The sequence below is a fragment of the Saimiri boliviensis genome, chromosome 18 (genome assembly GCF_048565385.1).
Source record: "Saimiri boliviensis isolate mSaiBol1 chromosome 18, mSaiBol1.pri, whole genome shotgun sequence".
Classification (NCBI taxonomy): domain Eukaryota; kingdom Metazoa; phylum Chordata; class Mammalia; order Primates; family Cebidae; genus Saimiri; species Saimiri boliviensis.
In genome coordinates this window covers 47,617,800-47,631,496 of record NC_133466.1, presented here as the reverse complement: position 1 = coordinate 47,631,496, position 13,697 = coordinate 47,617,800, and the positions used below count along the sequence as shown (strand labels likewise).

General features: G+C 38.4%; 1 long non-coding RNA gene across 2 annotated transcripts in view; it reads left to right on the top strand.

Annotated features, from left to right (window-relative positions):
- LOC141581980 (uncharacterized) overlaps positions 1–13,697 on the top strand; it is a 1,111,619-nt gene that overhangs the window by 12,465 nt on the left and 1,085,457 nt on the right. The gene's annotated exons all lie outside the window — the stretch shown is intronic.

Sequence of the window (13,697 nt, the reverse complement as noted above, 5' to 3'; positions counted from 1 at the left end):
ATTATCAAATCAAACTTGAACCTATTTTTGTATAATGTATATGTCTGTGAAAATTAATAATTTAAGAGAAAATATTACATATGCATATTTTAAACACTAAATATAGCTCAGGCCACGCAAAGAGAATGTCTCATTTATTCTTTAAAATTCTGTCTGTTATATATGGTTTTCTCTAGTCTCTAAAACCTCAGATTTCTATATAGAGTAGGGTTTGATTTAAAAAGAAGTTATGTCCATCAATTTTTATTTGGCTACAAAAGCTTACTATATTTAGGAACAATCCAGAATTGCAAGTTGGTTTATTGAATATATTTTTCACTTTCTTCCCTCTACTTTTAATGTGGTGCATTATCCTGTAAATTACATTCAGATTATCATCTCCTTAAGTTTATAAAATGTTTTTCAAAATAAAAGTAAAAAAAAACAATTGTAAAGTTTCTTTTTAAGATACAAACTTCATGAAACATTATGTTTTTTGATAAGCATGATATCAGCAACATATTTGGTTGAGAATGAAAGGCAAAGCTTTACAGAAACAGGAATATCTGAGTCAAAATTTTCCATAATTTGTTTTTATGTATTATATTTCACAAAATGCATGTAACTGGATTAGTTCTGCAATAGATTAAATTTGTTTTCTCACAAAATAGAACTTAAACAAAAGCAGGTGCTGTTTTCTGATGGAACACTATGAACCTATTTCCATAATGAGTTTTACAGACACATAAATCTTCAATTCACATTCTGCATTTTATAAAAGTTGCCTGCTACTAAAACCTTCAAGAAAACTACAAATTTTAAATTGGTTGTTAATTTGAGGGTCTTTGAACATTTAGACATTAAAAGATAACTTTAAATTCCATAGCATTTACAGACAAGAAGAGCATGCTATTTTTAAAAATTATTTAAACACTTTTCAAAGAAAATTATTTCATTAATTTTTTAAATATTTATTTTAATATTTATCATCAGATAATACCTCAACACCTTACCATGAAATTTAATTATATGAGTTAAATAAAATACAATTTGACATTTAATGCTCACATTGAACTTATATCTGTTCCCATAGAGAACTATACACCTTATGTATTATATTGCAAAAACATTAACAATGGAAACATATTCATGTTGCTTAAAATAGTCTTGTATACACTAACCTGAATTTTTATTAATACATCCAATGAAATAAAATAGTCTCAAGTACAATTTAATATATATCTTTAGTTTTACATTTTATGTATCACAGAATGGTGCAGTAAAGTATGAAAAATATATTGAGCTGCTATCTAGGAGACTAGAATAATTAAATAGTCCTGTGTCCTAAATAATCAAACTACTCTGAAAGCATATTTGTTTTTTATTAGTGTCACATTTCTGTGTAATATTTAAATTTCCTTGAAAGCCAAAGTAAATAATTTAAAGCATATCCTAATTATAAACATAAAATTGAACAATGTCAAGGTATAATTTAAAAATTTAGAACAGATTTTAAATAACAGTTGTAGATATTAACAGAAATATGGAATCAGTTACCTTTAATACTGGACTTTTAATTTTACATATTTTTTCTCGAGTTCAAAGTAGAAAATATGATGGAAGGGTCACAGGATCCTTAGGGTGTCACTTTTCCAGCTCAGAACCAGCCACCTTTCCATCTGTGGCCGGTAGCATCTTTGCTTGAGCTCTTTTCAGGTCACGGGGCTGGTTCCATCCACTAGGCCCAGCAGGCTGTGCTTGGCTCATGCTAGCAGCTCAGATTCTGTGCCTGCCAAGAGTGAGCAAGGCATAGAGCAGTGAGGTGTGTGTAAGCCAGTGTGGGTTCTGGCCACTGCTCACAGCCAGGTGTGCCAGCTGTGGCAGAGTGGGCAGCTCTAGGCCCTGGCACAGGTGCTGGCACCCAGTGAGGCTGTGGCTGGACCAGGTGTATTAAAATTATCTTCCACTGTGGGTGCCAGGCAGCTTGGAGACACCAGAAACTGCAGAGCCTCAAAGAGTGTTAGCCCTGGCTTGGAGAGCACCTAGATCTAGGCTTCCAAAAGGGCCACTGCTCTTCTCTCTTCTCTCCTTTTAGTGATGAGTAGGGGCCATGTTTCATCCCCGTTTGTGTTATAGCTCTTTCAGTCCCATCATTTGGCAGGTCCTGAGTTTTTGTTCAACGTCCAAGTAGAATGAGTGGAAAACTGGAAGGTGAGCATGACAGAGAGAAGCTTCACTGAGCAACAAAACAGCTCACCAGAGATCCAAAGTGAGTAGCTCTTTCTTGCAGCTGGTAGTGCCGATGTCTGTGTGAGTCTGGCTGAGTCTGGGGTTTTTATATGCTCAGAAGGGAGGAATTGAGTGCTGATTGATCAATAGGTGGCCGTGGATGAGCCAAAAAAAGCACCATAAGTTCTCACTCCAAACCACAGACTCCACCTGGAACTGGTAACCCATCCCTGGCTTGAAGGTTGAGTTTCAACAGTGACCCACCCTTTGTGCCCAAGAACCTGTCTGCCTGCCACCATCTGCATTCAGTACAACTCAACCACTCTGTTTTCACAGAGGAGAACTTGCAACCCTGTGCCAAGCTGCCATTTGCCCCTTCCAGTCTCCCTCCTGTGTTCCTTGGCACCCCAAATCTGGAAGACACCAAGGCAGTGGTGGGGGATATTGTCAGTGCTGTCTTTAGTATGTGCACAACTGGCTGGGTTGCAACAGCACTCGGGCTTGACCACAGCTTTCCTCCAAAATTATTGCAGGTGCCAAGGGAAAGGCAGAGTCCAGGGAGTAAGAACAGAGACATCTGAGCCACTTGGGGGAGAGGCGCTTCCTGGTCCCCAAAAGTGCAGGGATCCTGAGTCTGGAGCTGCAGCTGGATAGCTGCAGCTGTGTCCCTGAGCCTAGCTCTTCTGCCTCACCAACTCAGCAGGGGGCAGGCTTCCCACCTGTTCCTGGCTCCCGCTGGCTCCATGGAGTGTGCAGCCCTGGCTGTGCCTCCCCTACTGCAGCTGGCACCCCCACAGAGGCTGCTCCAGATAGACCACCACTGCCATCAGAGGCAATTCTTTTAAAAACTACATTTTATTTAATGAATGATATTAAACACAAATAGCTAATTTTAGAAATATTGTGTTTTCCATGTTATAGTTACCCAGTGACTATGGAAATTAAATATGTATTACAAACTGAAAGTGAGAAAATCAAGACATAAAATTTTGTTTGTTTAGCCCATTGAAAATAAAAGTCAGAATATGCTTCAGTAAGGCTACCTGTGAATTAAAAAAACATAATTATTACAACAATCTATTACGGTTATTCCTTAAGTGATTCCTAGAAGTGACAATAATTCATGCTCTTAAGCTAATGATTTCATTTTTTTCTCACAGATTAAATATAAGCATATATATTTATAGCCAATTTAAAATATTTTTGACATGTGAAGTAGAGCATCAATGATGATACCAATAAGAAATTAAAATATAGCATATTATATTAAAAGTTGCTGTTTATAAACATGTTGTATTATTGGTATGTCATTTGCACATTTTTTCTCAACAAGTCTTGCTATGACCATGAAGACAGAAAGCACTGTAGGTATAGCAAACAGAAAGATATTTAATAAAGGAATTTAGAAACAGCTCTTATAAAACAGCTGTTTTATAGAAAATCTGAGGAAGAAAAAGCCAAGGAAATCTGCCAGTGACTTCTAGAAGATCAAAATTGTTTAGTTAACATGGGAAGTAGTCATTGATTTTCTCAGGCTTCTGCAGCACTAGTGGGAGTATTTTGATAGACAATGTCCACAGTCACTAGCAAAACCTTATGTCTGTCATATGCATGTCCTGTCCCATGTGATTCTTTGCTGCACCCACGTGAACAGGAGTGATACTTGCTTCTGTTATCCCCTCCAATGCTTTTGTTAATGCCTTGTATTTGTGGAATACAATCTAAAATTCTGCTGACAGGAATTATGAAGAAATAGATGTTCTGGGCTTCTAGTCTCTACGACACTGGGAAAAGAATACACAGAAAATTTATTATTGAGTGGCTAAAAGACAAAATGAAACAAACTCAAAATAGTTTTTAAGGTTTATACCTTTTAAAACAATTACATGGGACCTTAAAGATACTCTACCTAAGCAATACAATCTCCATTGCAGGGTATTAATCAACACACTTAACTATGTAGTCTCTTCAAGGAAGCTCAACCATATCTGAAAAAGAAAGAATTGCAGTCCATATATATAATTATTAGAGAACCTTTGTTTTTGTTCTTGAGAAAAATCTGAGAATTCCCTCTTCTGTGTTATTCTTGTCTCTTGTTTATAGTTGTCTCTATTTGTATATGCATAGTGACAGTTAGAGCTACAAATAAGTATATATAACTAAGATCTTTATGGATTTGTGCATTGTAGACATTTTGTGCAAATCAAATGATACCATATGTGGTTCTTTGTGTCTTGTTTCTGGCATTTCACATAATTTATCCAAGGCATTCATATTGTAAACAATGTGTTTTACTCACCTATTTAAACTAAGTTGGGGTAGAAGAATAAAGTGCTGAATATCTCAGTTACTGAACTCATTAGAGCTCTTAGTTTTCTCTTGAAGTCTGATCTAGATGGGTAGATCCAAGTATCTGGCTGATTATGTCTCTAAATCCTAATCATTCATTACTTTTCAGAAAACCTCAAACAAAAGCATTTTGGGAAATTCCTCCCACCATCTGTAGACCAGACAGTTATTATTACACACTCTAAGAATATTATGCTAGCTCCTCATAATATCCAACAAATTCTCATTCAATTTGTAGATATTACTATGAAACTGTACATTCTAAAATGGTAAGGCCAGAATTGGTCTTATTTGCCACTATATTCTCACTTTCTAATGCAATTCTTAGAACATAATACATACTACATGTGCAGCTAACAAATATATGAACAAATAAAAGACCTAATATAAAGAAATATTGCATTGAAGTTTCCAAGAACATAATGAATGAAAATTCTAAGTGATGAATTCCAACAAAATCAAGAAATAGATTGAATGCCAGATTCACAGTCTAAGAAAATATCATTATGTTTAGGTTTTAAATAATTACAACAAAATTTTATTTCATAGTGCTGATTTTGAAACTTTTCCTGGATCTTCAATTTATTAAAAAAAGATAAAGTGATAGGGAAGGAGAAAATAAAACTTAAAATGAGGAGGCTACCATCACTTAAACTATCATATGTTCTATGGTTTGGCTCCTTTCTGTGAAATCCCATGTTGAAACTGATCTCCAGTTTATCAGTGTTGAGAGGTAGGGCCTACTCCGAGATGTTTGGGTCATGGGAATGCCTTCATGTTTTTGGGCTGAGATGGGGTTGTGAAGTTTAGCTTCAGCAGGAATGATTATGTTTCTGAGAGAGCAAGTTGTTTTTAAAAAAATCTGTCTTCCTGGTTTCTCTCTCTTGCTTTCTCTCTCACCACATAATGTCTCTGAACCTGCCTGCTTCTTCTCCACTTCCTGGAATAAATGAACTCTACCAGAGTCCCTCACCAGGTCCATCTGCCCAATCTTAGACTTTCAGTAGCCAGGATTGTGGGCATTGACTTCTTTCTATTACAAAATACCTAACCTCAGGAATTCTGTTATAGAAACACAAAGTGTAATAAACCAATGTATATAGTAGATTACAAAGTAAAAGGCAGTATAAATTACTTATGGAATGGATAGTACAAAATCTATTTACATTTGAAAGAATAATATAGTAGATAGAGAATGCAGATTTTTATAGTAAAATGAGATACCCATGTCTCAGAAAGAGAGAGAGAGAGAGAGAGTTAGAAAGTAGTAAAATAATTTTCAGCATAGTTTGCAGAATAAAGGTGGACTGAAATATGAACATGTCTTCAAAAAAAAGAAAGCGAATAAAATTTTGGAGCATATTCATAAAATAAATGTGGACTGAAATGTGAAGACATTATAAAATCTATAATATTCTCAACCCCAGGAAATCAGGGTTCATTTCTCACAGATAATCAGTCATGTGAAGTCCTTCATTGAACCTGTTAAGCTAAGAGCCAGATCTCCCTAATCTATGGAAGTTTATTTAAAGCTTATTTGACAGGCATCACTGAACAAAAGGAAAGTTGAGTCCTGAGTGGGTGCACACCTGGGTGATTGGGAAAAATGTTGAAGCCAGAACATATGGGTTCAGTCCTTTATACTTCATATTCCCAGTGTCCTCACACAGCCTCATTAAGTCTCCCATTTTTCTGTGGCTCCACTATAAACTGGCTGGGGTGTCTGCCTCACATACTCTGAGGGTGACTGAGAACCACCATGGCTCTCCAAACTAAGACTAGGAGACACAGCAAGGCTTAGGAGCCTAGGGGAGCAGCCTGTGGTGTCATTTGAGATGTTCTGGGAGCTGAAAAGTAGCATTGTGTCACAACTCTACAAATTGAGGACAACATACAGGAAGGTGATTCACAGGCTAAAGCCCAAGTCCTAGATTGTGAATCCCTTAGCCGAGACCTTCAGCATTTTCTGCTTTCTTTTGAGGCAGGTTGGAGAGCTCCAGTGATCCTTGAGATCTGTGACTGCTGCATGTCACGATCATGGCATCTTAGAACCCTGAGTGTGAGAACCAATGAAACCTCCGTCCCAGTGATATGCAAATGTGTCCTTTCTCTAATCAATCTTCTAATGCAAATGTTAGAAGTTTTAAAGAACTTTGTTAAATTTTTTAATTTTTTTAAATTGTACTTTAGGTTCTAGGGTCCATGTGCAGATCATGCAGGGTTGTTGCATAGGTGCATACTATATGTGGCATTTCTCCCCATGTTATCCCTCCCCACACTCCCTACCCCCTGCTGTCCCTCCCCTAGCCTCCCCCAACTGCCCCCAGTGTGTGATGCTCCTCTCCCTGAGTTACATGTTTGCATTGTTCAACACCCGCCTGTGAGTGAGAACATGTGGTGTTTCGTTTTCTGTTCTTGTGTCAATTTGCTAAGAATGATGGTTTCTAGATTCATCCAAGTCCCTACAAAGGACATGAACTCATTGTTTTTCATGGCAGTGTGGTATTCCATCGTGCATATGTGCCACATTTTCTTTGTCCAGTCTATCATTGATGAGCATTTGGGTTGGTTCCAGGTCTTTGCTATTGTACACAGGGCAGCAATGAATACACATGCGCATGTGTCTTTATAGTAGAACGATTTATAGTTCTTTGGGTTTTAAAATGCTTTTTCTGGCACTTTCACTTACTGCTATCTTAAACCTGGGTTCTCTCTCAATGATTTGCTCTTTTTTTCCTTGCCTCCTCATAAGTTTCTGTTATTTCTCTTATTCCCATTTATTTGCTTTTTTTTTTTTTTGGCTGAACTACCTTTACAGTTTCTCTGTCTTATAGCTGTTTGTTTAAGTAAATTTTAACCATTTTGCAAGGTACTGATCCAATTATTTTATATAGGTGCAGGATATGTGTGTGTGTGTGTGTGTGTGTGTGTGTGTGTGTGTACACACAATTACTGTGTATATATCAACACTATATTATGTAAATATACGCATAACACACCCATGGAGTCCACATCCACACACATTGCTTTGAGAAAGGCACTTTGTTCTGGGAATGAGGCTTATAAGCAGTGGGTGTGGGAATCAAAGTGAGGCAGTTTAACTTCAAGACATTGCTCTAAACCATGACACCATATTACTCTCAGCTGTCTTTTTCACTTTGGATACTGATATACAACAGACACTTCATGCTAATTCCGGGAAATGATCATTTTGAAATGTGCAGGAAATGTTGCCTGTTCCCTTCTTTATCTGGATCCCTTCTTCACTATGACTTTGCTTTTTCTCACCTAGGATTACTTTTCTGACACATGCATGGGTACATCCCATTAAAGTAAGAGAGTTTTACTTTGTGTAAGGCACTGACAGAATCTCTCTTTCTCCATATACACCTGAACGTGACTGTCCTCTTTCTCCGTTCCAATTGTTTAACACCAAATACCTTTTACCTTTTCAGATGTCACAAGGATGTGACTGAGTATTTTCAAGGGCATCCACTTTTGCTTCCTCCTCCTACCTTTGAATCCTGCATCTGCATTGCTGGGTCTCAGGCCAAAGAGGAAACCCTTGTTTCCCATTCCAGGATATTTTGATGACCAACTTTTCTTATGTTGTGAATTTGAAGGACAAGGGCAGATAATGAGAAATGGATAGACAGGGACCTGTGTTCTGAGACCTGGGCCAGAGGACTGATGGAGGTGGAGAAGAATCTCAGTGATTCTGGCAGGCATCATGGATCACTAAGGGCCAGAGGAGTGGAACATATGGGCACAGGGTGAGAGGCCTGTGACAGGACACAGCCTATCTCCTTCACAGCAGAATGTTAATAGGCATTAGATTTTAATAAACAGAGAACATATCTCTGAGTCAGCATCAAAAATTTCTACAGTCCAGAAGAAGGAATAGCCACAGCACCTAACCTCACCTTCCCTTGTGAGTATGAGAGTCACAGGGCAGTGAGAATGGAACAGCGTTTATCTGAGGTTAAAGCCAATGCTTCTCTCTCTTTAGTCCACACTTACAGTAAGGTCCATTGGATGCCGTGGCTACAAGTTTCTGAACTTCTGGCTTTTGAAGGAAAGACTTTCTCACCCTCTGTGCTGAAGGTATTCTATGTATTATGAAATCTGGTTAGTGGCTCTTATCATCAAGAAATCTTGAAAAGTACAAGGCACTCAGAAGGCCTACATTAATAGTTTCCAGCCACTTAGAGACATCAGAGGGGTTCCTGCCAAGGGTGCACTGACCTTTTTCATCTCACTGTCCTAGAGTTAGTGGGTCTGTCTCTGGTCATCTTGAAGGAGATGGATCATCCTTCACTCCCTCTACTTCAGTATCTTGTGCATCTTCCTCAATGGTTTTGCCATGTTGTTTTCATAATGATTGTCCAGTTGATACTAAATCTTGAAAAAAAATTCCAAAAGAATATTTAATTCTTTTTTGGTCTCAATTGTCAATTGCCCTTTTACACGAATCTGGGGCAGATCTAAGGGGCTTCTTAGAGCTCATGTTTTATAGGACCACAGTCTCTGGATGTAGATCCTCAATGTCCACTTCTTAAAGATACATTCCATCCCACATTCTCTTCCAATGATGTAACTTCAAGACTGCTACTGTTGAATGTTCTAGTCCCTTTACTTTGTGTAGTGTTGTGACTATAGCTGATGTTTTACTCTAGCATAATAACACTTCTCCTGACTCTGTGGGAATCTTCACTGTGGAAAGGTAACTACCATGCTGTGAGCAAGCCCAAGTGGCTACATGAAGAGGCCCTTTGAATATATTCAAGGTAACAGCCCCAACTGAGGAACCCCAGACATCAGTCAGGATCATCTTCTAGACTGGGAGTAGAACATCTGTTGCCATTATTTAATTGGTGATCATGAAAATGACCATGTGGTAGGTAGACAGACTCAGTTGACTCACTAGAATCTGGGTTTTTATCAGAACTGGGTTTTGCTTGTTTTGTCTTGTTTTCTTTTTTCCTGACACTAATGTGTTCCCACTGTAACATGAGGTGATGATGATGTCTCAGGTCTAGGTTATCAGTGAGAATTCACAATCTGTGTGAATTTTAAGTATAAACACATTTTAAAGCAGACAGTCTGCTCCTCTGTCTATTTTCCCCTGGGTGATGCTGTTTGCTTTTTTAAACAGCTACAGAAGTCAATGTGGGTTAAACCTTTTGGGTTCTAGCTCAGGCATTGCTGGCAAGTTCTCAGAGAAGCAAGGCTCCTCAGGCTGCACCATTTGGCCCATGTCTGCAGATGGCTGTTCTATCTAGGTTTTTGTAAGTTCACTCTGATGTTCACACAGTGATAAAAATCACTTAATAATGCATTTCTCAGAATGTGTTTTTGTCACCATAGGACACATGCCTGTTAAATCCTCATTTTTGCCCAAAGATTCAGTGACAATTTAGGTGTAAAATAAATGTCCCCCCTAAAGTGATGAGGTGTAGACTTTATTGTATCAATAGGAGGGAGCTCCCACACTTGCAAATGCATTGTGCAAAATCCTGTCTGTCCATGATGTGCAAATTATGTTCCTGCCTGAGATCATTCAGCTGGAATCACACACCCACATATTTCCAGAATTCCATCCAATAAATTCACAAAGCAGTTGAAAATCACAATATACACTTTAGGTAATGGGCCATTAGAGATTATTTTAATTGTAGAAAAGCATACAAAAATATTTTGCATTTTACATATTTTTTATTTAACTGTAATAAAGTGACACTAAAACAGAAAAAAAGCCCGAACAGTATGATTCCTTTGCTTGAACAGTAAAGGACTCCCTTGTACATGCAGTTCCCAAACAGTCAGCTTTCTTTATCTTAATCATCTGTGGCCAGTGTAAAAGAAAGGCCTGACAGGGAAATTTAAGGAGCCATCCGGGTAACGCCATATGAGGGAATTCTTGGCTACATTCAAAAAACTCAGACTTCCACTTTCAAAATCCAGAAACACACCAACCCGGCCCAGAGGTTTCTCTACATAGTGAGCAAGCATTGGAAAGCTGGTCAAGAGACGGAAATGATGATTCACCTTCACACATAAAAGAAGAAATATGTCCACAGATGTAATCATGGTGCCATTCTTCCTTATCTGGGAGTCCTTACAGACACCCAGAGCCCAGTCCCAAGAGTCGTCCACATCCAGCTCCCAATAGTGTTTCCCAGAGGAGAAGCCCTGGGCTCCCCATGCAGCAAAATAGTCAGGTCTGTCAGAATTCACAGATCCACTTTCCCGTTCAGGTCTAAACAACCAACTTCTCACATCCTCAAACAGGCTGATAATGTGATTGCTTACTTCATAATTGAAGGAAATTTCCACTGTAGAAAAAAGAGAATGTTCCAGTGAAAAGCAGCTTCTACATTCTTAGGTTCAGATAAGAAAGAGACTCTCACTAGAAACCACAGGTCAAGATTAAAAGGCAACTTTTGTCTGGAAAAATGTTGGAATCAGAGGGTGTTAGGATACCTGCATAAGTACATGGCTAAACTACAAGGACCACAATTTCTATAAACTCAAAAATATAAGGGGAGGATTGTCATGCCTAAGTCTAGTCAGCTACTTCTTATGACAACGGAAAAACTGGAAGCTCTTGCACTGCATCCAAGTCCATGGCAATAAAATATATGTGCATTTCCTCTTCCCTGTCAGGGAAGAGCAGGAGGCTGGGGACAGGAGACGAGGTGGGGAGCCATTCTTACACCTAAATAAATTATCACTTTGCCAGAAATATGATCTGCCACTGAAGTAAGCAAATTCATACTTAAAGAGAAAATCTGAATCCATCTTCTGGAAAGTGCAGATTCCTTGCAGGAATTATCTGACTTTCATGCTGGATTTCAGCACAGACTTCTTTTATCTGCCTGATTGATCATGATCTGTCCTGGAGTTCTATCTAAGGGCTCATCAACCACCAAATCACTTTCCTATTGTTTGCAGATTCTCAGATTTGCATTGTTATTTAAGTTACTCATGGGTGTTTTGGTTGATTAAAATGCACATGATTAAAATTACAAATGCTATGAAACTTCACCTGAAGTTTACTTAAAAAAAAAAACACTGTCACCAAATCACAATCATTAACAGCACTTAATTTCAAGTTGAAATGTCCTGAATTAACTCAGTTCTGTATACCTCATGTAATACTTGTATAAATGAAATTTTGTCAGAGAATGTTTCTAAGTCCTAAGGAGCCATTCTGCATGTTTTATGTTTTTCTAAGTAATATGTTATATGGCTGATTCTTATTACATTTTACCAGCTTTTAATTTAGTCTGTTTGATGATAGTGAAACTATAAATATAAAGACTTATTCACAAACTAGTTTCTTCCAGATGAAATACCATTACACTAGGAAAACTGCCCATAGAAACCATACTTGAAGACATTACATGTTGATCCCAGCAAGACGGCGACACTCACCTCGGAAGCGGTTGAGCCTGTGCACCAGTCCAGTGATGGGCCCTGCAGTAAACTCTGGATTCACAGGCTGGGGCATGTGCAGCAGCACGGACTCGCTCCTGCAAGGAAGCAGGTGCAGTTGGTTAACCTTTCTGGTGTCTGTGTTTAAGAAATAGATTCCAACAGGAAATCCTTCATTCAAACCCACTTCTGATATTGCCATGTAACTCCACAATCCTAGGATGGGTTTATGGCTCTCTTAGGGAATCTTTCTAAGGATTCACTCCATTTCTAACCTACTACCACTGAAAGATAATTGCCTCTCTCTCTATCTGCCACCAAATAGTTTGTTTCTAATTATGATTCTGAATCTTAAAATTAGGCAACTATATCCTAGTAACTTCTGCATTGAACTCTTCAAAACATTACCCCCTGAGTCACTTGGGAAAGTAAGAAAAGATTAAAATCTGATACAGGGCATAAGAAAACATATTCAACATAACACACGAACACCTGAGTACACACACATACACACACAATCACACTGACACATTATGTTAACAAATTATGTTTTCACTTTGTTGAAAACAGCTTGATGTTTTTCATAGCACACCTTGTGCTTCGGCCTGCAATGATGACCAAAAACATACCTTGCCATGATGTCTCCCAAATCCTGTAAAGAGAGAGAGAAAAAAGATACTTCTTTAGAAAGTTGTTATTCTGGCTGGGTGTAGTGACTCATATCTGTATTTCCAACGCTTTGGGAGGCCAAGGTGAATGGATCACCTGAGGACAGGAGATCCTGACTAGCCTGGCCAACATGGCAAAACCTCATCTCTGATAAAAATACAAAAAAATTAACTGGGTGTCATGGTGCATGCCTGCAGTCTCAGCTACTGGGGAGGGTGTGGCAGGAGAATTGCTTGAACACAGGAGGTAGAGGTTGCAGTGAGTTGAGATTAGGCCACTGCACTCAGACTGGGTGACAGAACAACACTCTGTCTCAAAAGAAGGAAGCAAATGAACACACAGGTTGTTAGATTCCACCTGTCTAGTCTTTAGGTTTTGAAAACTTTCGAAGTACTACGTACTATCACTGCAGGTCTTTTAAAATGTATTCTCATTTCTCACATTAATACCAGTAAGACCAATTGACAGAATCTGTTTCTGATAAATTCAGGACCCTGGATCTGAGTGAGAGAGAACGGTTGAGTAGTGACTGTGCATTGCTGCAGCTGTCTACAATGTGGTCTTTTTCAGGGCTAGTTCCTGAGGGGTAATGTGGCTCAAGTCAAGGGCATTTCAAACCTAGGACTGCCCAAAAAAAGGAAGAAGGAAATGTTAGTTTCTTCATAATTTCTATGTATCATCCAACATAGACAAAAATATTATTTTCACATGAAAGTTTTCTCTTCCAGAGTTTTAATGAAATGAACTGGAGAAGAAAGCTTGAGGTGGAAAATGTTCTGTGGAAATCTATCTGCACAGCTCCATAAAGCTTTGTTTCTATGATTAGGTTAGGAGTTGTAGTTTATCTCTATAACTAGGTGGGAATGTCTATCACCATCAATGCAGGAGATGAAGTATGTCTTTGGTACCCAATGAAAAGCAAAGATGTAAATGTCAGCTAATACAAAGTGTCTCAAGGGACATCCTCAGTTCTTACCTGGAGCAGCTCCACATCTGGTTTATGACACATTTCCATTAGTTCCCGATACATTTCT